The sequence below is a fragment of the Ischnura elegans genome, chromosome 9 (assembly GCF_921293095.1).
Source record: "Ischnura elegans chromosome 9, ioIscEleg1.1, whole genome shotgun sequence".
In the NCBI taxonomy this organism is placed as follows: Eukaryota; Metazoa; Arthropoda; class Insecta; order Odonata; family Coenagrionidae; genus Ischnura; species Ischnura elegans.
The window spans coordinates 86686212-86712582 of NC_060254.1; the positions used below are offsets into that span (position 1 = coordinate 86686212).

General features: G+C 40.3%; 1 protein-coding gene across 1 annotated transcript in view; it reads left to right on the plus strand.

The window, feature by feature from the left end:
- The window catches only part of LOC124164983 (trithorax group protein osa), a gene marked incomplete at its 3' end in the record, with an annotated part of 410999 nt that overhangs the window by 325821 nt on the left and 58807 nt on the right, over positions 1–26371 (plus strand). The gene's annotated exons all lie outside the window — the stretch shown is intronic.

Here is a 26371-nt window from a genome sequence, read left to right on the forward strand (position 1 = left end):
GGCAGTATAAATAAGTAGAGGTTACCCGTCAAAATGACATCTACATCTACATAATAACCCGCAAGCCGCCTAAAAGGCGTGTTGCAGGGGGTGTGAAGGCACCAGCCGTTTACAAAATGAAAAGGAAGTGCTCTAAGGAAATTACGACTAGCATTTATTGAAATCCTTTATGGTTCGGGGGGGGGGGGGGGGGGAACGAATTCCCATGTCTATCCATTCGGCAAAACATCTCTCTTAATTTATCGCTTCTGTCGGACCTGGAAATATAGTGCGGCTCTAATATTATGTTCTCCGTGTCGCTCTTAAAGATATCAATTCTCAATTGTTCAAGCAATCTAAGCCCAGCGCGCAGACTCCGCGTCTCCAGCGGCTCTCAGCCTAATTCGCTCAATATCTGGGTAACATGACTTGTCTGGTTCTACTAGTGTTAATACTATTAACGTAAAAAATATCTTTACTGATGAATTTGCCTGCTGGAATATGCTAAATGTTTTGCTAACCAAATAAATCTAAAATGGAGAGCATAGCACGTGAAGAGGCAATCTTTTATGATATTCTCATACATTACTATTCTTCGTAGGGTAGACACAAAAGGAGAGTAGTTTTTATCATATTTATTCAAAACATTCGGGCATATAACTTCAACAAATGCTTGGGAAAGTGATATGTGTGCTATTCCGTGTGTGATTGAAGCGGGGACGGTCTTAAAAAAATTTCGTGTATCCCTATCATATCGTCGATATTGGTTCACCTTTTGGGTATTACAGTCACATATGCCTACACTTTTATATGTTCCGCAGAACTTTGTTGACCGACTCGATTCCCTAAAAATTATTTCATTTTCCAGCCGAGAGTACTCATGGTGTGTAGAGTACTCATCTATACACTATTTATACCCTTATTGTGCTAAAATACGCTGACAGGAGATGGGCCTGATGCGTTGGACTTGTACAACCGAAATCTGGTATGATTTGTGGCTTGGTGTAATGGAATCTAGTAATATAGGCGGATTTAGGGGATGGGGGCCCATAATCCCCCCCCCCCAGACGTTTAAAAATGGACCTAAATTTTAATACTGTTGTCATTACGTTCGTTTTATTTTGTTTATTACTGAGACTCAATCATTTAATTAAATATTAATAACTTTTATAAAAATTAATGTGAATTTTATCTACAGTAGTCGCTGTATTTTGTTTTTAATGTCAAATATGGGAATACATGTCAGACCCTTGTGCATCCCCCAGAAAAAATCATGGATCCGCCCCTGGCTAGTAATATTATTTGAATAATACATCGCTGGCAGGAGGTGGTCCAGAAGCGTTGAAACTAGCGTTACCAAATATCTTTTATGATATGTTGCACGATGAGATGGATGTCTGTGATATTAGTTAAGTAAGACTGCGCGAAATTTCGAACTGTTGCAAAAATAAATTAAGTGGAAATATTGTAATGTCAGTTTTATCCAGTTTTCAGTTAGCTTATTTTCACATTGCCTTCTACATCGAGGTTTCCAACAAATTTGACGATTCTTGTGTCGGCTTTCGCGGTGTGGTGAGGGTTCAGCAGACTGGTTCTCGGGGTTACTACCGCGTAGATTCATCTCTGCAGATGACAGTTTCGCCGGCATTGCAGCAGGCTTCTTCAGGTCAATGAAATGACATGTCATTGACCTGAATAAGCCTGCTGTAATGCCGGCGAAACTGTCGTCTGCAGAGATGAATCTACGCGGTAGTAACCCCGAAAACCAATCTGCTAAATTTGACGATTGCACGTGAACGAACAGCCATACTTTGGATAGGTAAAACCTAACCAGCAGGGACTCGAATCCGCGACCTCTGTTTGGCAGGCGAGTACTTTACCCCGCCTCCACCGAGGGCAGCAACATGTAACATATAAAAATTTTTTTAAATTCGGTTTTAGCCCGTGAAAAAAAAAGTTTTTGGTGTAAAACCACGGGTAAGTTCGGTTCTCCCCCCTCGCCACGTCTACCTTTCCGCCATGCGGCTCCTATTCACTGTTCTTCGAGAACTTTTTCTTCCCAGCATTCCCCGCTCGCTGGTGCCTTCCACGCCGGCCGCCTCTTGCTCCCCTCACGCTTCATCGAAGAGCTGAAATCTTGAAGGATTAATCGGGAGCGAAGACTTCCGCCGCGATGACCCCTGGTCGCCCCTTCGTAGCCGGGCTGGAAGACCTGAGAGCTTCACGAGTCGGCGAGCGTGCTTCAATGGGATACGGGAAACCACAGCACAGTCTTCAGTCTATCGCGACGAAAAAACTCAAAACAACTACTTCTCCCATTATTTGATAAATAAAAGTATTATTATATAGATGAGATTCGCCGAAATAAATAGGTTTCGGCTTGCACTTGGCTGAAATTCATGCTGAATGACAATGAACAACCTTTGTAAAGTTCCACATTTTTTTATTGGTACTACGCTTCCGAGGCTAACGCATCATTCCCGAGTAATAATATTTTTTATATCTATTGGTGGTACATATCAAGATATGGGCACGCGAAATGTGGACAATTCGTTTCATATAGTTTTGATTTTGGTTTATAAATCATTCTCTGGCGACCGCGGGACTATTTTCCGTATAGAAGTAATTGATAACGTTTTTAAGGGTTAGTGAGCGAAAGCAAGGTTTCTTGTCGGTCAGGCAATGATTGTATTTTTGATCAAATGTTATAGCAGTCTTAATTAGTCTATGGCAGTGCTATTTTATTTTTTTGCGTATTTTATCTTTGTCATTGCGTTTCTTTATGATTAATGAAAAAAGCTGCGAGGTGCCTACCTTATTTGATAGCTCATAGGTTACGGTGAACTTTATGTCAGTTTTCATTTCAAAAAGCATTTACTCTCGGTTTTGTATCCACATTTTTAGCAGGTAACTGTCGGAAAGTATATTGATACAAAAGAGGCATACGTATATTTGAGATATTTTTAAGTAAAAATTTTCAATTATGGCCAATTATGCAATGATATTTATTCCATATTTAACGTAAAATTGAAGTATATGAAACAGTTTTTTCTTCGAGAAGGGGCCGTATTAGATATCCTAAATAAAATTAAAAATCAGTCCATGGCATCGCCTTTTTGGTTATTTGGGTGAAATAGAACGTTTTTCCTACTAATGAAACCAGTGTGTCCATATTTTTGTGTGTATTTATGGAGTGTTTTAAAGGAGATATCTTTATCGTTCATTCTTCACTCATTATTTCCCTTGAGCATAATTAGTGATACTGCTTAATCTCATTCCAATTTGTCAACTAACGAAAGCTCCTAAATAACCTTTATTGGAGTGTTTAAAGCGCAAATACTCATGTCAATTATTCAATCCATTATTTGCCTGTAAACTTAAATCATTAAATTGATTCAGCACATTCTCGTTCGATTGATAATTGATAGCTCCTGATTACCATTTTCTGTGAAGTAATTAACGATAGGAAAAACACAATCCTTTGTTGACGGGAAGTTAAATATTTATGGAAATTAATTTAATAGAAGTGTAGTGTGCGAAAAAGGACGGGTTCGTATTCTTTAAATTACGGCGGATCTTCGGCGTGCATCTCGTCTGTAATATTATCTCACTCCATTCACCCATTAAACTCACTGCATTAACGAGGAATAAGCAACCAATCGTCTTTCCCGAAGGCTCGCAACCTCGTGTATGTGTTTTAAAATGCGAGGAAGTTAGAATATAATCAACTTGCTTAATCGAATTTCTTCTCAGCACCTGGTTCTCAATGGGCGTCTAACCGAACGCGTCAGGAAGATATACTGACGCCATAAATCTCTCGGCAAAGTTTTCAGGCGCTTAGGCGTGTGCCACACAATTGCTAGCCTGTGACGGATGAAATTAAAGAGTCCAGGCGGTATTGTTTTTTTTACAAAGGGTTGGTGTTACGTTCACTGTACAATCAATTAACTTTTCAAAGACTCGAGGCTTCAAACACGGTGTATTTTTAACGGCCTTGAGGAAAACCTTTTAATTAATGCACAAAGAATCGTAAAACACTTCCGTCGTCTGCATCAAACAATGCTTATGCATTCATGGTTATTGCAGCTTGATTTTCAGAATCGATTAGTGAGTACTTCTTGATCGCCAATTTTGAATATTTATTATTTTTTGTGGATCGTTAACTGAGTAATATGGTTCTTTTATATAGATTTAAATCATGCTTTTCAAATGTATTTTTTTATTTCTCTGCGATGTTATATTTACTTTATCTTATGGATTTTAATTGAATACTTTTTCCAGATAAAGGTTTTGGTGTTTGAAGAATAGATTGTAATTTTTATTCGTTTTTGGTCAAAATATGAATTACTCTGTCTTTTTTAATTATAATGCCTGACCCGCGGCATCCTGAAGATTTAAATTATTCTACTTGCGATTGGAATCAGACGCATATTAATCCTGAGTGTTAAAGAAGTATCTTCGTTTGTAGATGTAGACTAAAGAAGGATATTTTAGATAGCACTACTTTTTGTCGCAGATCCGACCATACTTACCAAGTTGAGGGAAGTAAGTACTATTGACCTGTAAATCCTTTGTTTTTATTTATCATTCAGCATTTGTTAACTGAAGTTCTTTTACTCCGAAAACTGTGATTTGGTAGTTGAACGGTATTATTTGAATGTTAAAAAAATTTAATTACCTAACTTAATGTGAGTTTCAGAGGCATGGAATCAAGTTTACTTTGATGAAACATCCTCCTATTATAACGCTCGATCATTGTTGGAGCTTATAGCTTTTCCTCATGAAACGCAAGGAGATTAAATTAATTTTATTTTAAATGTCATTTATGATTTCTAGGCATTAATTCAGAGATCACATGATTCGTTGCTAACATTTTTTGCAGTTTTACAGTGAATGAGTGCCGCCTGGCGGAAAGGTAGACGTGGTGAGGGGTGAGAACCGAACTTACCCGTGGTTTTACACAAAAAACTTTTTCATATTCACGGGCTAAAACTGAATTTTTTTTTATGGTTACATGTCACATGTTGCCGGCCTCGGTGACAGCGGGGTAAAGTACCTACTCGCCTGCCAAACAGAGGTCGCGGATTCGAGTCCCGCCTGGTTAGGTTTTACCTATCCAAGGTATGACTGTTAGTTCACGTGCAATCGTCAAATTTGTTGGTAACCCCGATTTTGTAATTTTCTAACAATTTTTCTCCGGTATTGCACTAACATTTTTTCGTTACATGATGTATCAATACAAAGTTATTTAGTAAGTTTACGTGGAAAATATGATACTTATATTAATTCAATTGTAGTGATTACGTCCGCAATTAAAATTAGTTGTCAAAGAAGAAAATTCTTTTATTTCTCTGGAGCACACTTCTTGGAAAAATGTTCACACATGGACATGGCTTTCTATGGCCATGCTATCCATTGGTTGCCAAGGTTCACCTTTCATTCCTACCGTTTTTCATTCATTTTGAATTCTGAATATCCATGGTTAATTGGGCGATTCAGTTCAACGACGTTTGAGTGGAAATACAGCTGTATAGTAGTTCTCATAGTCTCGCCCTTCTCAAGGCTATATTCTGTATACCACCACGGGCGCCAGTGTCAATCTTACAGTAATTAGGACTCCTCTAAGGCGGAGCCTTGTAACCTCAAACAGTTAAGGACTTCCGCACCGCCCAGAAAGGCACGAAAATGCGAGCACGAGACTCAGGGCTTGTATTTCTGAGAGTATGGTTAGGGATAGTCACCTGAGGAAGCTACTACAAATATCTTGAGGCACCGGTAACGTAAATGGATGTAGACAAAATTTTCTCGGGCTTAGCACCGGATAAGGCAGTTTAAGGTCAAAGTTTCGATGAGAAACTCCCTCATCCTCATCAGGACTGAGACCGACGGTAACTCTCAAGTCAGTCAGACTTAGCCCTGACGAAGATGGGGGAGAATAACATGAAACCCTGGCCTTGAACAGCCATACCCGGTGCCAAATCCGAGAAGATTTGATATGTAGTGTTCGCCGGGAAAGCCTACGATCACAAATAGATATTTTTTGTATAGATATTTTTAGAATAGATATGTTTAGGTACTCACTTTAAATTTGTCAACGTTCCAATAAGGTCCTCTCGTACGGTTGAGAATTCGAATTCTTGGATGAATTTGCTTATCGTTCGCGTAAGAAAATGCAGTGGAAGATGCTTACATGCTCCTAAGCATTTGAAATTGGGGTCACTCAATATGATACGAGAATACTAAAGAATACAAGATTACCCGTGAGAATATGAGTTAATTTGGTGTTAAAGTGATTACATGAGTACTAAAAGTGTAAAATGATTACCTTGATATGTCACCAAGTCTTCAGGCTGTGTATGTAGCTAACACCATTTGACTTCCTTTACAGAATTTAACTGACAAGAACTCAATATTTGGTTTGGAGATGAGCCTACATTATATTTTTATCGTGATTCTTTTTCTCATAACAGATTTTATGCAAGTTTTTCACAATATAGCATTCAGGAGGAGAAATAACAATATAACATTTGTTGGAGGGAGACCACCCGGCTGAAAGCCCAAATAGCCTTTTTCGAATATAACATTTTTATTCTAAAAGAAATCAACAATTTTCTTTTTCATCGGTAAATACTGTCATTAGAGCCTGAATAAAAATGCGAATTATCTAATACAATTTTCCATACATATGCGGAAATGCTGTATTCTGTTTCCGTCAATCGATGAAGAACATTTAAAAGGTTATGTGTTGATACTTTCATGAAAGGGACACTATCTTTGTTTCCCGCAACGACCTCTTTGATATGCGGGAAAAAATAGCTTGCGGACTCCGGCTCTGTGCTTCCGCCACCCTCGTCCGGAGTCGTTCCTTTTTGTTCTTCCGACCGACAGCGGAGTCGGATGGCGGGAGAACCCTTTGCTCTTCCCGGCGCCGACCTCAGCTCCCATTCCCAGCCGCCAAAGGGCCCATCACCGCTCGCTTTTCCCCCCTCCTCAGCGGAGAATTCGACGTCCACAGCTGTTGTCCGGTGGCAATTAAAGCGAGACCAATGTTGCCACATTTTGTTCGTGTGTGCATTGGGGCGGTCGTCCTGTTTGTGTGTGAGTGCCGGGGCCGAGAGGTGAGAGACCGCCCGGGGCGATGTGGGATCGGCCGGTGTTATGACAGCTCTACCTGGAGGGAGGGGGCGGGGATCGTCTGGCGGGAGATGTTGGCGGGAGACGAGGGTCACTCAATGCCGGCTGGGCCGGAGTTTGGGGCACCGCTCTCATTCAGCCCTAATCCTCACTTCTTTCGATTTTTAGGCAATCCCTTTTCTCCTTGTCTCAATCGCAACGTCGAATGGAATGCTATCCCACTAATCCATTGCTTAGAACGTTAATATGTTAACTTGCTATATTTTAGGGTTAAATAGAGCATATTCAAACGCTCTCTATGAATTTTCAGCATACTCTCAACTATAGATACTCCCTTATGCCTCGTTCAGATTACTATTGTCCGAGCGATCGTCCTAACGATAGTTGGCCGAATTAGCACTGTGAATGCATATCCGGACAATAGTTGCGAACGTTGCCACTTTACGATGGTTAGGCGCTGGGAGACCGGAAGAGGCAGCGATAAGAGAAAGACGAAAAGTGCGTGAAGCTCCCTTCGCTCCATTATTTTTTCATGGATTTGTCCAAGGAAGGAAGAATATGGTCGGAAGAAAAATTATTCGTTCAATACAAGTTGAACACGGTAATATCTTGGCCCTGTTTACCTCAATAGCTTTGCTAACCGTCAATTTCTCGTTCACTTTAGATGTCAGCACTAGAGGACAACACAGGCTTTAACCATCGTTGTGTGAATGCACGATAGTTCCAACGATTGGTGGAACAATCGTAATCTGAATGAGGCATTAGTGGCCACACCTCAGCCCGGTCATATCGCGGTCATACGGGGTAACTAGTTACCCCATGCCGATAAATGGAACTCTAGAGGCCCTCCACGCGTTTTATCGGGTTCCTACATGCGTAATTGGATCACAAGTCACACTTCGTCCACTACCGACAGATGAAGTTACTTGTATGGATTTCAATCGTTGTAAGGATCTAATTTCACATTTTCTGAGACGGGGGTTTTAATTGGGAGTAAATTGACCAGTCATATGTCGTAATTATTGAAATCTATCGCTAATCATCTTACAACATGGCCTATAAAAATCAGAATACGGTATTTAAAATTTATTGAAATAAATTCTGACAGTTTTTCATCTAACAATTAATGGTTGAACAGAACTTAGGAGCTAAAGCTATTCTTGAGTTGATGCCGCTATTCCTATTTATTTAAGTTGCTTGACACTTGAAGTACCATTAAAAATCAATTTTAATAATATAAAATTATCCAATTAAATCTTTTCTGTACAATATGTCTTCATTACATATCAATGATGGTGAACCAACGTTTCAATGTTTGATAAATCTTTTCCTCCCTTTGTGGCAGCTGCGTAGCCAGGGGGGGAAGTACGTGGGATAAAAACACAAATATTTTCCTTCATAAAAGAAAACAAAATATTAAAAAATCATGAATTTACAAAATATGTCTTAAACAAATGAAGTTTTTTATCGATTATGAAAAGAGTTAATATTAATTTTAAACCCTCTACTTAGTACCATGTTTTTTTAAATTTTCCCCCCTGGTTTTGGACCCCCCCCCAAAACGAAATTCCTGGCTATGCCGCTGCTTTGTGGTTCACAAAATTAATGGTGTTAATGCGTTTATTTCGTCACTTCGAAAGCCAAATCGCTCCCCTTCCTTCCAAAACTGTGGTTAAACAAAACTTAGGAAGAAGAAAACTTAAGAAGCTAAAGCTGTTCTTGCTGATCATTAGTACCGCTTTGCCTATTTATTTAAAATGTTGGATACTTAAACGTATCATAAAATAAATTTTAATTACATTAAGTAATCCAATGAATTTTTTCTGTATACGGGAATGTATCTTCATTCCATATCAATGATGGTGAGCCAACATTTTCACGGGTGAAAATTCTTTTCCTTCCTTCGTGGTTAACGAAATTAATGGTGTTGATGCGTTTATTTCGTCACTTTGAAAGCCATATCGCTCCCACTCCTCCGACCCAGCACTTCCTTATAAACTCAGTGAGTGTTGCTGCTTCTCCGAAAAGCGCTTTTCCCCCTCCCTGTTTGATGGAGGCCCTAATGGGTGCGATTATGGACGCTTGGAAGTCAGGGTGGCGCCGGCCGAGCGAATTATCCTCGCATCCTGCTCCTCCCTTTTGCGGACGAAAACAGCACCCCCCATCGGTAAAATCGAGCAGTGATGAGTGCGTTCGGGAAAACATGGATGCGATCCCCTTATCGGTTGATTGTACTCCCGGACAACGGACGGCGAAAGCGATTGATATCGTGCCAATTTCATGAGTGTGCCTTTGGCGAATGTGTTCGCTGTTGCGTGGGTAGGACAAGGTGGCCCGCCCTCCCCACTCTCTTGGGAAGTTGTTGCCGCATGTACGGTTGTCCTCGTCCCGTATTCCTCGCCATCTATTATCGCGCTTTGACGATTCACCGCGCTTATCTTTATCGAGAGACAACTTCTCCTGTTTCAACCTCCTACTGCGCGTCAGGGTTTTTGAGATCATACGCGAAATAATTCAGATTTGCGTGATGTCGGAAGTATGGATTATGGGAGTAGTTGCATTAAGTCTTGTCCGTTCGTGCGGTTTAAAAAGTGGCGTACTGAACTGAACACAAAACAATGAAGTGCTCGAGATAACGAAAGAATTTTCCCAAGCGCAAGATTTGCGTGCAACGATGAAGTCATTGCACTGAGTAAGCTTTTTTTCCCATTGAAGATCATTTGCTGCCCCTAAATCAATATATTTTCGGAAAATATTCATTATAATCATTAATTATGAATTGATAATTTGTTAAAGTTGTACTTATGGAGTCATATGGATCAAGTTTTCGTATTCGTCCACAGCTTTGAGTAACCAATTCGTTAGTTTTTACATTCATTGACATAGTCATACTTGGCATACTTCGTATCACATACTACGTAACGTATTTTGAATTTTGTATGTTGAAACTGTGTATATATAGTCCTTTTTTCCATCAATACGGGTGATGTTATCTTAGGTTGGGTCTTATACTTTCATGATCATTCACGACTTCATTCATTCATGATTTTTGCGGTTAACTTATTCATATTCCTTTTTATCCAAAGATATACGTATTTTCACTTTCAGTTGAGCTATTGAATTCCAGACCTTAATTCATTTGAGCAATGAAGATAGTGGCGATGATCGATCACTTTTATGCGACTTGGAAAATTTTCTTTGCTATTAAATTTTGCCGTTAAACATAGCTTTTACTGTAGAAATTTTAAAGAAAAATCACTTTTTACTGCTCATGTCTTAATGAAATATTTAAGGCTATCTGGAAGCGTTACTTCTTTTATTGACTCTTCAGGGTATTATTTATTGGCTAGTTTACCTATTTTAATTGAATCTTGATTTACATATTTATTGAGCGAGAATTGTCCGCATTGATTTGTGAAATGTCCACCTGCCTACCTCGTTTTATTGCTGCGGCAAGGAAGATTTCATTAATGTATTCACCAACTTAAGATATGATTGATGGCCTTGCTGTCCTAGAGGAATAATAATTCTTTCGAGGCTATTTATTATTTATCGACGTCAAGGTGTGAGTTATGCGATCCATTGAATTGAATTATTGAATTAGAAAATAATGGTAACTAAATTGGAAGGTTCATTACATATACCAGATTCACCGTGATAAAAACTGCATCCATTATACCATGAAAAGAAGACATTAATTGCCAACCGTGAGGTATGATCCGTACAGCATGCTGAAATAATTTTATTCAAAAAGTATATACTTAAATTTTTATCTCTACTCTAATAGGCTGAAATTTATTATGAAACTAATATAAGATAACATTGATATAACTTGAAATGATAAATTATTACTGCTAACATGCTGAGATAAATGGAAGTATATCGTATGAAAGTATGTAACATAAAGATCTTTGTAGTACCTTCACCATGCTGAGAGAATTTTTTTCAAAAATTATATAATTAAATTTTTTTCTCTACTCCAAAGGGCTGGAATTTTAGTATGAAAATAATGTTAGATAGCATTAAAATATATGATAAATTATTACCACTAACATGCAAAGATAAATGAAAGGTGCTCAACACTTAGAGTAAATTAAAACTATTGTAGCAAGCAAAAGTCTCCTATCATTGGAACATAGAAAAAACTTCCCGACATATCTTATTTGATAGACTCGACAGGAAGAAAATTCGAATGATAATAAGTTAATTGAGAAAGAAATAGTTTAATAGAATTAGCCTCGTGAACGATTTTCATCATCCGATTAAAGATGTTCGCGAGGCGACAATTTGGTATTTCCCAATGTCAGAAAAATGTAAAGTAGCGTTATTTTATTTTTTAACATGGATATTATCATTTGTTCTTTTGCTGTGCGTTAATCAAAAGGCGGAATAAAGTAACACCCGCCTCCATTGTGGATGAATTACTGGCAAATAGGTAAAACGCAAACATGGGGGCTTTTGGACTTCGTGTGTCAGCTTTTCACGCTCCAAGGCACATTATGAGGGGTAGAGGCCAAATGGCACCTAACTAGGAGCGGGAGGTCTGAAACATATGGTTGCCGCGTTTAATCATAGGTTCGGCCTCCGAAATCATGTGTTATTATGTTGCCACTTTTTTATCCAAAATTTATATGCGGGGAAGCCTGGTTTTCTTTTATTTTAGTTATCAAACGAGAAAAAGAAACTGTAAATGACCCTGTGCGTAATTTTTTTACCTTACGCATGCATGTTTCATTTCCATTCTGAACTTACGAAAGTCGAATCCCACCTAGACTTCTCCTTATCCTCCTCTCCTGTCAACTCTACCTCTCTAACTCTACTCTGTGTTTATGTTTCCCTAACTCATACGTAGCAGCTTTTCTCTGCACCTTTTCCAAGTATTTGAGCATTTGTATGCGATTTCCATTCTCCATGCATGCGTATATAGTTCAACTTACTATATGCTTACTGTTGTACTGTTTCATCGAATACTTAACGAGCATTACTTTGAAAAACATAATAGAATAATGAATTTCGATGAACAATCGCGTGTTTGAGAATGACAGCAATGCGTAGTTGATTACACTCTTTCTATTAGGCCTCGAGACTTCTTACTTTCATTATCATATATGCCTACCTTGCCTATGATATAAAAGTATGTGAGGAGTAGTTGTATCATTCAATATTTTCTCAGGCAGATTTATTGCACTGGGATAGAATTTTCTGTAATATTTTCAATTTAAATTTCCGAAGGAAGTGGTGATTAACGTATGAATTTATGCCCATCTTGACTTGATTATGAAATATCAGAATGAGAAAGCAATCTTACGGATTTGATATTTTGGACATGGAAACTAACGCCCGTATTTTTTTAGCATGAAGTCGTTAAAGGTGGATAATGCATTAGATGCATATTAGTTTTGCTGTTTGACTATTCCGTGGCCAGATAGATAGTTTGAGCTGAGTTTGAGTAGATAAAATTGAGTTGCATTCCAGTGTTGTTCGTTTGCTGGAGGTGTACTTAGGACTGGTTCCACTGGATATTCGGCGGGTTCATTGCCTTAGATCACAATTAGGCACAGCCTTCGAACAAATCAAGTCATGCTGTAATAAGCAAGCTTATAGATCTCTATGAGGTTTGCTTTTTCTCTCCTTATATTTTGTTTGCTAGGTAAGAACCGTAATAGCTCTTCAGTTAAGGGAATATTAATGGCCCACGTAAACGACCAAACCTTAGCGGACAAATCTTAGTGTTGCGGAGGCCTCCGTGGTGATTAAATTGAAGATTTTTGGACTCGAAGACGGGAGCTGGAACGCGTCCGAAACTGTCGTCCACCAAAAATGAGTCGACGCCAAATTAGATCGGAAAAAAAATAATCACAAAATCTGGTTATTCATTCATATATTTTTACTATTAGTGATATGCGTACTTTGATGCAAAAAATTCTGTTACGTAACGCCTATTATGCTTGAATGTATTTATTTCCTTGGACTGCCATCGTGGTTGAAATAATTACCGGGAACGGACGAAATAAATTTACAATAATGAGTATTAAACACAATTTAAAGTAACTATGGGTGGACCAAGACAAATAATACTTTCGTCTCCTGCAAATTCCAAACGTTGCTCTCTTGGGCTTATATATGTTATCGTAGTAATGAAATTGTTACAGGAGGACCTGCACTCAGAGTAAATATATGCATGAGCGCTTATCAATACGACGCAGTAACTAAAAGCAGGGGCCAAAATCTCTCCAAAACTCCATCTTCGGAAAGGGAAGACTGCGCAAATAGCTAAACTGAATATACTGAAGTTTATATTGAGGACATGAGACTCATTCATAAGAATGCTGGTACGTGCGGAGTACTCGGGGCAGTATATTCGTGTCTTGCTCACGTACTATGCCTCTGATGGCCTCACCCAGAGATTTACGGTCTTGGACACGCACCCGTGAGCGCCCTCTGCGATCGCCGCGACTCTCTGTGGCCACTGTTTTAACCTTCTTCCGCCTCGGCGCGAGAGCGGCACGCGCCAATGATAGGGGTAGAAGTAGTGGGCGGGAAAAAAATATGGGCACCTATTTCCCCTACTCAATAGTTTCAGGTTCGTCAATGACGGAGTTGATCTAAGAGTGAATGAAATGGCATAATTTCACTTTTTTTCGAAAACATTTATCACTTTTAGGCTACCCCAGTTTCGGCGGGGTAAAGTCCTCGCCTGCTCAACCGAAGGTCACGGCTTCGATCCTGTCATGATGTAGTTGTCTATGTCGGTATATGTTTGCCTGCTTCTGCTGCGAGATGCAGCGCTCTGTTGTTTTGCATCATTTTCTGGGCATCCAACAGTAATGAGGCTTATTAAATTAAGACTTTTGCTTGCAATTCTGAACGACATGAACTATTAGTTATGAACTTTCAAGGGAACTTTTGAGGTTTTTGGCTTTTTTTGTATTATTACTTTATTAAATTTTAAATCAAAAGGGTGTGGAAATGATGTGTATCTTCAATGCGTAATTTATATGATTTTATTATGCCGGTATAGTAATTGTGTCGTGTAATTCTTGATTCAACTGTCATTCATTAGTGGTGCCCTCTCACAGGACGCCATTCAGTTTGGCACTGTGTTTGTAGGGATGTCGGGCGCTTCCCTGGCAAGTGTATGTCTATATAAATACATATTATATATAGAGTTGTTTTAAGGTAAGATTAACTGTTGTTATTTCTTACACCAATCCACCGAAAATTCCACCCTGGGAGAATACTTCCACTCAGGGCAATGGTGTTTGTGATAGCCTACCGTTGTTGATTTTTAGGATCCTCTGATGTAAAGGCCTTAAAACGTGCATTTTTTGGGAGGTTAAGATAATAAAAAAATACTTTTACTTCGATACACTGGGTCATTTATGAGTCTTCAAGCCAGACATTGAGATTAAGTTAGAAATTCCTCGGCGAGGCGGTCGGTGGTCATCAAATGGGTTAGTCCTAAGTAAGATAAGAGCATACTTCCTAAAATACTACGAACGTATTTTCAATGTTATGAATGAGGCTTAACCCTAAATACCGACTTCAGTATCTGGTGCTAAGTGCGTTACCGTCTTATTGACTTTACCTTAGAAGATAAAGATCTTACTGAACATCGACCACTTCCACACAGCGGCGCAGATAGGAATTGAGGCTTGGGAGTGTTTTATGTGTGACTAATACCGGGGGTGTCTGGGGGTATGAAATACTCACCAGCAGTGACGCCGACTCCATGGGGCCTGAGAGGGCCCGAGCCCCCTCAAAAATTCGTTATGGGCGTGAGAATAAAATGTGTCAGGCTTGTCGATTTTCCTCGGAGTGTCCAGATATCGAGATTAAAGTTATCAGGGGTCTAATGTTGATCATATGACTCTTCTAAAATGCTTAAAAAACCTAAAACTTAATACTTATAAAATTTCCCGGGGCAAGATCCCAGGTTTGCCCCCCCCCAATATTTTTTGTAAGTCGGCACCCCTGCCCACCAGGGTAAACGGAAGGTGCTGGGGCCCTACCCCAGAAAATCTTTAAGATAAATGGTTCCAAATGATGATTTTTACGGCTTTCTGAGGGATATTTTATCTATCCTTATATTATTCTATAAGTTACATGAATCCAATTAAGTAGAATTGATTAAACTTAAAGATTTCTCTGATCTTTGGTGTGGTTTTATCCCCCAAAACTCTCCCCTCGCTGCGCCACTGCTTCCACGAATCATCCCCTAAAGCGATTTTGTATTTGTGTAAATATACTTGTGCACCCAACGTGGTATCACCCGCTTATGTGTAAACGGGACATCATTGGCACGCGCCGCGAGCTGGTAAAAGAAAATCGCGCGTGGAAAAACAAAAGATTATTTCTCACGTGCTAAGATGCTCCCTCCCACTTTTCCCCCCTAGACTGTTCCTTCCGGGAGTCGTGAGAAGGTCGAAGGCGACGAAAACAACAACAACATCGAGAGAGAGAGAGAGAGAGGCGTCTCGCGTGCCGTAGACGTCGTCGCTGCTCCGCGCTTTTGCCCTCGAGGAGAAGAATGAACCCGCGCACGAAGATCTCGGCTCGGTTTTTCAGTCAGAAACATCGTGTGATCGTTTGCTATTTACCCTCCGCTCAGGAGGCAGGGACTGACAATGACGTCATCACTTTACTATTGATCCTTCCTCGAAATTTCCAATTTTACAACGACTGGATGCTGTCGTTTGCGTTGGTCAAAAGTGTCGATGCATAACTGAAAGGTGGCAAAAATGGGGTCCTTCACCAATAGAGTAGTTTCCTTCATCATAGAAAACGAAAGGCATTCATTGCGATCCGTTACCCACCACTAGTGTATTCATAATATACAAATTATTTGGTTTTAGTAATACCGGTTTAGACGAATGGCAATGGTCAATTTTATCCTCATTTGAAAAAGGCCAGATTGGCGCCCATACGATGCCACTCCACGTGACGTCACAGGGACCTAGTTTATATACGAGTAGATAGGAGTTTTACATCGTCTGAGATTACCAATGCATGAGGCACAGAGCTCAGGGAAATATGTATTAAAAATCACCTTTAAAACTGCCTAAAATCGAAGTTTCCTTCGTTTGATAAGGTAGTAATAATCCATATTTAAGCCAAGCGCTACCTGCTAGCTGGGTACTCTGCTACCTGCTAGCAGCCTGCATCGTATCAGCGCTCAAAGCCTCGCCCCAAAGTCACCTCACACTACGACAGCGGGAATCAGAATGACGTCACACGGGGTTTTCCCATTATTCATACTTAGCCGTCGCATTTCCACGCGTTTGAAAATTTTCACTTTTCATTTAATCGCAAATAAGTAGATATCGTCATTTAAAAATCTAAAAGCGTGTAATACGTACTCCAGGAGTAATAATATTTCGATTTAGGCAATAAAAAAAATAGAAAACCTCCCTATTTTCTTTCATTGTTTATTGTGCTAAGACATGGGAAAAAATTTATAAAACCCGACGCCTTCCTCTCGAGCCATTCGCCGAAAAAAGTAACCCTTGACCCTTTTTTAGATTAATTTATGACGTCACAAACTCATGCCCTACCAGGCGCCGCCTCTCAGCCACTCCTCGGTGTTGTGTGTGTGCCTCATGCGGTTCATTTTTGTTCACACTGTTGTTCGTTCCTTCGCCCACAAAGATGACCCCAATACATACTGGGTAATGCCGGTGAGCATATATTCCGTCTCTTTCTCCCATTGACAGTGTAAATATGAGCTAGAGGGATTATCAGCTTGTACACATGTTATCAAGATTGAAATAAAAAATTTCCAGATCACGTGAAAGGTCTGATGGTTCATATTGGCTAAAACCGGCGATTACGTTAGTTTACATGTTATTTATTCCGTTTTTAATTATTTTTCATCAAATTTAACGGACACTTAGAGGATAAAGATAATGAAAAATGAAAAAGCAGGAGCAATTTCCACAATTTTAAATTTATTGGTAGGTACTACCGGTTTCGCTTTAAAGCATCATCAGATCACGTGAAAGGTCTGATGGTTCATACCTGATGATGCTGTAAAGCGAAACCGGTAGTACCTACCAATAAATTTAAAATTGTGGTAATTGCTTCTGCTTTTTCATTTTTCATTTTCTATTAGGTGTATTATACTTACCGCGAGGTCTTCGCAAAAACGTATTAATCACGGTGCTTCGTCCTTTAAAGCCCACTGCAGTGAAGTCGATTTTCGTTCGATTCTTTCCTGTGGCTTGATTTCATTCTAAGTCTTCTGCACCTTTCGTGTCCCCAAAATCGATCGAAAGCACCCGATATTATTTTTATAAAATGCTCAGAATATTGATTGGGCTGGTGGATGAAACTCTATTGATAGGATTATCCTCTCTTTCTCGTCCATTTTTCCATTTTTTCAATCGGAAAAAAGACCCTTTCAGAAGGGAGTGATCGGTAGATATTGGAAATGTTTCGTGGAGGTAAAATTAGTTTCAAAGATTGACGTTTTCATGTATTGATGCCCTACTTTTCGTTTGGAAAATATCGAGCACCCGCTCGAATAAATATCAAGAAATAAGAACTCTATATTCCAAACTCTACCTTTTGTGAACGTCGATGGCACAGTCCACGCCCAGAGATACACTGACTTCATTTGCATCTACATTCAGTGTTAAGATATGTAGATATTACCCCGCAAGGCGCCTCAATAAGCCTGTGACGTGAGGTATAGGAGTATATCAGTCGTTTAACAGCACAAGAATATAAAAAATTGTTGCATGTTATGAAAGGTGTGACTGCAAGATTTCGATGTTATGATGTCATGATGGGAGCGGGCGCATCACGCTCGTAGTGCGTAAAAACGACTTCAATATTTCAAAACTGCCTCCATATCTTGCCACATATAATAATAGTGATGACTTTTTTACCAGATTAGATAAATACTATTAACATGTATTCAATGATTTTACCGGATTACAGGGGTACCTTTGGACAGGATCTCCGTTTTTGAGTCATCGACTCGACCATTAGAAATGAAATACATAGGAACATTTGTTTGAGCTAGCAGTGACTATAAATCATTTTTAACATAAGCGCATTTGTCTGTAATCTGCAGCAGTAATTCTTTTTACGTACGTTCGTTTTGAACTACGTGCAAGAAAATTATACGGTCATTTTATAATATCCCGCATGATTTCTTGTATGTGTTCCCCACCATAGTTTAAGTCATTTTTATTGAAGTAGGTGAAGAAAATTCGGGTGATCCAGTGGGAATTTAACATATTACTCAACCCGGCCTTCTTTTATTGTTTTAAAAATTTAACATGTATTTTATTTTTCGGAGGCTGTAGTAATCATCCTAATTCGCTCTGCGATTGAAACATTTTTATAAAAGTTAGTAATATATCATACAAATGTTTTAACTAAATATTTCTGGTTTCTGGGGATATTTTAGTTAAACAATGTGTTGAAGTTGTTAAATGGCACGGAAATGAGATTTTTTTCAATTATTAAATGAAAATTTCAATTTATGCATTATGTCATCACATCGGAAATGCTAGGGAGGATTCAGTACATGCATCTCCTTCTCCTTTTATTCTTTCTTCTCTGTATTTGCGGACATTAGAAACAAAGACATAGGAAAGGACTCACGTATAACACCGATTCTTCATGAACTGAAAGAAAATTTAATCTCATTCAGAAACACTCTCTCGGACCGAATATGAAAAAATTATTAATCTCTGGAATTACGCACCGGACGCAACGAAAAAGCACAGAACTCCTGATTCCACATTCCTCCCTAACCATATCCCTTCCCTCTAAATAGTTTTCCAACTGCAAAACTATAAACAAACATAACAAAACTTAAACTCGATCGTTTCAGGCTTAACTTTGTGAAAATCCATTGTAAACAATAAAAAGTTATGGTACTTTTTCACACGATTTATTCAAGACGATCGGTTTCGTCGCTGAGGCGACATCATCAGGTACAGAAATCGTTATTTTTTTGTAACAGAAATCGTTATTTTGTTACAAAAAAAAAAGAAAAAAATACCTGATGATGTCGCCTCTGCGACGAAACCGATCGTCTTGAATAAATCGTGTGAAAAAGTACCATAATTTTTTATTGTTTATAACAAAACTTACTTGAAACGAAAATATAAGAAACCCTATATAGGCAGCCAAAAAGGCTGGGACTAGTGTAATACAAAAACAACAGAAATTCCGGCGAGGCGAGACTGTTCTACTGATACCACCAATCACACGCCTAGCGAAACAGTTTGCGGGGTAACATGCAGATGTAGGTAGATGCAATATTGCATTCATGTTTTCATGTTCAACATCCTCAAATATGGAAACCTAATGAATTTAATGGATCTATTTATCCCAAGTTCTAAAAACAAAAATGTTTTAACAAGACAAGACCCGTGTGTTTTTGTCCCTCACCCAGTTCCGGTCGACAACAGTCCAAAATTCATTTGCAGATAATGTACGATTTTCAAGGTTTTTGCCTCAAAATGTGGTATGATTTGCCGAAACGGGTAAAAGATAATGCTTCACAGGAAATATGTAAGAGATAGACTATCAGACACATATTTTCGAGTCACCCATGAATGCTGTCTGAGTAAATTATTACTGACTGAGTTGATTTATTTATTTGTTTATGAATTCTTTTAATGCTAGAAGACGAACCTCAGTTATTTTTTCATATTGTTGAATGACTCCTTTGTTGAAATTATTTCTTATTGCCATCGCACACCTTGTAAATTGATACTATGTTCCAAAGAAGGTTAGACTCCTAGGACAATAAATGAATTTGTTAATATTATTCATGAAGGCTTACCCTACATTCACGGGTGATACGCAAGTTTAAAAATGCTGGAAAGTCTCTCGTTTAGGTACGCATGGGGTTGTATCCCTCGTTTGCGCCCCTCTAACCCTTTTCCTTCAAATTTCAGACTCGGCCAGAAGTCGACGAGGCCTAGTTCCGCCTCAGCTGTCGCGATGATCGGAGTGATAGCACTTTTTTTAACAAACGCAGCGGTCTCGTCTGATTCGAAAGAACTCGCTGGCTGTCAACCAAATGCACCAGCCCCCTTTGAAATGTTAAATTATTTCTTCTGCGACCCATATGGCACGCGGAAGAGCCAAAACAGTTGTTCAGCATGTGTTGCTTACAATTAGTACCTACTTGGTCAGCTGAATAAAGTGAATGATTGCAACCTTAGATAAGATCCGTAGTGTTCCGTATCGCAAAGCAACTTGAGAAGTAGTATGCTGTTCAGCATAACTTAACATCTGCTCATAACTCATGGAGTGATCCCAACCAATGCGCTCCTAAAAGCCTAAGGTTTTAGGAGCTTAGGAGTTAGGGAAGTACTGCTTCATCAGAACATGGTAGAGGAATACAGATGCAACGAAATCTCTTTGTCGTGTCTCATATAAGCTTTTTCCAACGACGAAAACATCCTGGGATTTCTTTGGCTGGCCTCGTGTGAAGTAAAAACATTCTGTATCTCATAGGGTTAAGTTGTAGGTACAATTGAAACGCGTGGTGGGTCGGGGCGGTGGGTAGAAAACCCAAGAGTCAACCAATAGAGATAAAAGGCACCAGTTTATTTTAATAATATACAGATATAATTTCGTGAAAAGCGATCCGACCGGGAGAGGGATAGGATAGGTATGAGGGAGGCGTTGGCAGTACTTGCACGAGTAGTCGTCGATCTGGTGGAACTGGCGTCGCTTCGCTTCTCAGATGTCGCTCCTCGCCGTCCTCACACGAGGAGAAACGTCGGCAAAATCAGCCCGGGGGCAGGGCCGCAGGTCCCTTATATAGAACACTCCACCAGGTCAGCCACTGCACAGGCACTCGCCTGAGTAAAAAGAAGTTTCGGCGGAATGCACCCGCACTCCGCAGTCTTTTTCACTACTCTTCGTGAAGGCTATGAGTCATGGACGGCTCACAATGATGATTGCTACCTCGCTAATTTGGTACTTAGTAATGTTGCCTGTGTTAGGCGCTGATACACATAAAATGTTGCTTAACAAATTTTATATTGTTTTTTAACGTGGTAGAGTTTGAAATGTTACGTGACCCGAATTTGTCTGTTTTTCGATGCGACGTTTACTTCTCGAGTTATTCGCGGCGAAAAACTGACAGAGTTGCCCTTTAGCAGATAAGTTGATGACGTCACAAATTTATGCCGAGCGTGCCGCCGCTTCCACGCTACTCCTCCGTCATGTGCTTGGAACTCTTATGCTTCGTTTTTGTTTACGCTCCTGCTAGCGATGCCTTCCCTCAATGAAATGTTCATTCTGGAGAAGTGAATGGCCCAATATCCTAATGACGCCCTCAACTCATGAATGGTGGGTGTAAACTTTCACCTTTATTCACGGTAAAGTTGAAAGAGAATGACTGTATGAGGAACATTAACTTTTCATTGGTACTTATTTCTCCCTTACATCTACCGAATTCTTTCAATGAATTGCTGTTACGGGCGTGTTTGAACGACACTTATGGGGCACTGGTGATCATTGGCCAGGATCTTATTATTCACAAAGTTTTGTAGAATTTGATAGTTCACATCGTACTTTTTGGATTTCATAATTTACGAAGTTTTATCAAATTCAATAAGAAATTCACAATTTAATAAGGCCAGTTGAGCGGAAGTGAGGCATCCCCTATGTTCCCAAGGAAAATTTGTCATTCTTTCTCACATGTTTGAACGCTTTTGTCTTCTCCTCGTGAGGAATGGTGTCACACTTGCGCCTTGGGCTAGTGGCGCCAGCCTAAGTGGTGGCACTTTTTTCTCAAAGGATCCCATTCCGCTGAGTGTTGGCGAGGAAGAAAGCGAACGGAGTGTAAGAGATTGCCCCTCTCCCTCGGCGACATCCCCGTCCTTCGTGATGGAGTGCGTCGCTTCGGCCTTTGAAGCGTTTGACCGGCGCGGCGGAAGAGGTCGTTACTCGGCTATTGTCCGCAGAGTGCAGTCGCGAGGGGGGCGGGGGTGTGGAGTGGGTGTGATTGATACCTAGCGCCCCCTCATGTGCCGCGCACATGTTTGAGCCCCCATCGGCACGTTTGGTGTGTCTTGGGAGAGGAGGAAGTGGTCGTCGCGTGTCTTCTCGACTTCTCCAGGAGTGGCTAAGGACAGATGAGAAATCATCCATAATCGACTAATTTATTTATTTATTTTCACACCATCGAAAACAGCTCGGCCTCGGGCCTTTACATCGTGGTTATAAAATGTTAAAAAGTTAACGCAAACAAATAACCTTGCCCTGGATATGGGTAATTTACCCAGGCGGGACTCGAAACCCACGACCTCCTGTTTGGCAGGCGAGTACTTTACCACGCCGTCATTGAGGCCGGCAATCTACACCACTTTCCTCAATATTACTTCACTAGTATTATTATCAAAGCATTCTACCCAGGGGCGGATCCAGGAGTGTTTTCTTGGGTGCGGAGGCACAAGGGTCTCACAGATCTTTTCATATTTGAGATGTAAAAGAAAATGTAACAATTACTGTAAAAATATTCAATGATATCAAAATAAATTAACTTTTCAAAATATATTCAATTAATATGAAAATAAATAAACTTTATTTCGATATGATAGTTATTAATATAAAATTAAATGGTTGAGGCCGTAGCCCCCTTGCCTTCCTTTCGTTAACGGCAGGCTAATGCCGACGCCGGGTTTCTCTCTACCCGTCCCTACCAACCATTCCCTTACGGCGCAAATAACCTCAGCTGTCAAACGCCTTCTCCAAATATGGTACCGTTATTTTGCCTGGTACACGGAAGAATTCCAGGGCTTTTAGGTGAATTTGTAGGTCTGCATTGAAAAAGGTATAAAGCCTAATTCGCATAAAATGAAGCTAATGTTTTTTGGTGTGCCTTCAATACTTACGGGTATGTTACATTACAGATATTTAAAAAAAGCGAGAAAAGCTACACCAAGCACGAAAAATTAAAGGCGCGAATGTATAAAAAAACCCGGCCGATAGATCGGCCCCTAACACTATTCGCACATATCTATGAGGTAGATTTCTATGGAGTATTTAAGAAGTATTTAAAGCAGTTAAATGTAAAAATCTTTTTTATTCCACACAAATTTAATACTCCTCGTCCTAGGTTTCGAGATGGCATCTGGTGCATTTGAGTTGGATGACGTGACACGTCGAAAAGTAGGTCGTGCAGCATTAAATTTATGTGGAATTTCAAAGTTTTTCACATTACATTAAGTTAAGTCACCCCCGAGATAACGAATAATATGAGGAGTATTCTGGCAGTTTCCCCTTTGTTAATGGACTCATTCTCTTTTAAACTCAAAATAAGGCGTACTCCTTTTCGTTCCACCTTTAACTCCTTTTCTTTTCCTTTCTCTCCCTCTTTTACCCAACATTCTAACACAGTTTTCAACATCCCCTCACCACTCAGTACTTGCTCTATCCATATTTTAGTAGCATACACAACTGTAAAAATACATTTTGGGAGAATAAAAAAAATCATTGGCATTATAATTGCCTATAACTTTTGTCGCATTTTTCCAACAATAATTAGAGTAAAATGATAGTTTACGATGGTTAACATATTAAGGATTGATAAACGTAAGTCATTGGTATGTTTCGCGACGTATTGCCAGCTTAAACTATCATCCTGAAGTTTTCAAGGGAGTTGTATAGAGTTGACCCTTTCTCACATTACTTGCATCTCAACTTAGGAAATTTTGCTACTCAGAAAATATTGAGATTATGGCTTACATTACGGCTTAAATTACGTGTAAAGAATCTGAGATTTCCCCGGTGAATAGCATGGATGAAAGCTCCTCGGGTTTCCAAACGGGTCAACAACAACTTGGTCAAGGTGATAGGTCAACTTGGAAACATGTGATAGGTCAAGAAAAACGATCAGTCATTCGATAGTGATACGTCCCCTTAAGCAAACTCCACGTGCGAATACGTCATTTGAATCTCGGATGCCGTACAGACCTCCACAACCGAGGACTGGGCTAATCTTTCTCCTGGAGGCGGGGGGTGTGCTGTATCCGTTCGCTAGCGTGTTTGCTTTTATTCAGCTTTCCGTGTCTGGTGATTAGATGACGATTTTTGAGTGGTATGTGTGTACGTGGTGCTAGTACGCAGAGAATGCACACGAAATAATAATTAAATCCAACTAAATCGAAACGCAATGATGAATTTGCGAGTAATTTCTCCATCTGAGTGCAAAGCATCAGTTGCGCAGCGAGGGGGGGTTTGGGGTATAAAACCCCCCCAGAGCTCCGAGAAAGTTTAAGTTTAATACATTCTACCTAATTGGATTGATATTAATGATATAATAGGGCAAGGATTGATAAAATATCCCTCAGAAAGACTTAAAACTCACCATTTTGAACCGTTTATCTCAAAATTCCGCATTTTATTAATCTCGCGCCTACCGCTTATCCTGGTGGGTATTCCATACCCCCACACACCCCGGCATTAGTTGCACCTAAACCCCCCCCCCCCCAGCCTTTGTTCCTAGTTGCGCCCCCGCATAGCTTATCTCAACGCTCGAACAAAATATTTGAGCTGCGTAGCCAATGACAACAAATTTAGTTCTGAGGATAACTAAATTTCCTTGAGGAGCAGAATTGGCGCCACAAACTATTTGCCTTAAAACTTTTGTTAGTGACTGCAAATGACGGCGCGAGTTTTAAACATGTGATTCGTCAATTCGTATTTGTGCTGCGTAGCCAATGACAACAAATGTGGTTCGAAGGATAACTAAATTTCCTCGAGGAGCAGAAGTGGCGCCACAAACTTTTTGTCCTAAAACTTTTGAAAGTGACTGTACATGACGGCGTAAGTTTTAAACGTGTGATAGGTCACGAAAAAAAGATCGGTCGTTCCGGAATGAGGCGTCGCCTTAAGGGAACTCCACGTGCGAATACGTCATTTGACTCTCGAATTCCGTGCAGTCCTCCACAACAGGGGACTGGGCTAATCTTTCTCCTGGAGGCGGAGCGTGTGCTGTATCCGTTCGCTAGCATGTTTGTTTTCATTCAACTTTCCGTGTCTGCCGAGTAGATGAGGATTTTTGAATGGTGTGTGTGAGTTTGCCTTTCTGTTGGTGGTGGTAGAGGCTGGGAATGAGGCCCGTGGACTATCCAGGGCCCCCGCACACACTATGCGGGTCACGGAAAGGGCCCACGGCGGCGAACTAACACGCGAACCTTCCGTGCAAGACTCGGATATCTTTTTTTATCTCTGTGGCACAAACACACGCCATACCCGTTCATTCTCTTTCCATCTTCTCTCTCTCTCATTCTCTCGATGGCTCTCCGGTCGGGAGAGAGTTTTTCTTTTCCGAATCGGACAACTAGAGCAGAAGGATCTCGGCCCTCGGAGACGTCGGCCGCGTAAACCCATATCGCCGCCGATGCAGCGTCCGCGACTGCCGAGCGACCGCTGTCCGCGACTACTGCTACCAGCTTACGCCTTCAGAACTACGCGTTCTCTCCTTCAACTCGCAAGAAGGAAGTGCCGGGAGCAAGATGTGTCTTCATTCTAAAGGCCGTTTTACACGGTACACGGAATTACGCAATCTGACGTACATGCGAAGGCGCAATCAAAATTGCGTCGTGCTCGTCTTGGTGCTAAAACCTTTTCGGCTGTGACGCCGCGTCACTGCGGGGAAGACCTCATAGGGAATGGGATTTTTCCTAAAAGGTGACGTGACGACATGTTCCAAAAGTTTTTATCAGCATAATATAGGATTGTTACGGCGACCGCCGCCCGAGACTACTGTTACCAGCTTACGCCTTCAGACCTAGGCATTCTTTCCTTAAAATCGCAAGAAGGAAGTGCCGGAAGCAAGATGTGTATTCATTCAGTGCCCATGCGTCGTAGGATTTGTTGTGCAAACATTCGCGGGTTCTCGTCTTGATTGTGAAAGCTTTTTACCTCTGAGGCCGCGTCACTGTTAATGCCGGTTTACACGGTACACGAAATTGCGCAATCTGACGTACGTGCGAAGGCGCAATCAAAATTGCGTCGTGTAAAGCGGTGAATGGCTAGAACACATGCGAGAATGCGTGGATGCGAGACGGCAAAATAGCCCCTGTTCTAATTTCGTTCATGCATTCGTGCAATTCCGCGCCATTTTAGAAATTAATGCAGCTCTAACCTGCGCAATTCCGTGCCCCGTGTAAAACGGCCTTTAGAAAAGGTTCATTGGAAATGGGATGTTTCCTGAAAGGTGGCGTGAAGGAATGGCTCAAAAGTTTTTATCAGCATGATATAGAACTGATAT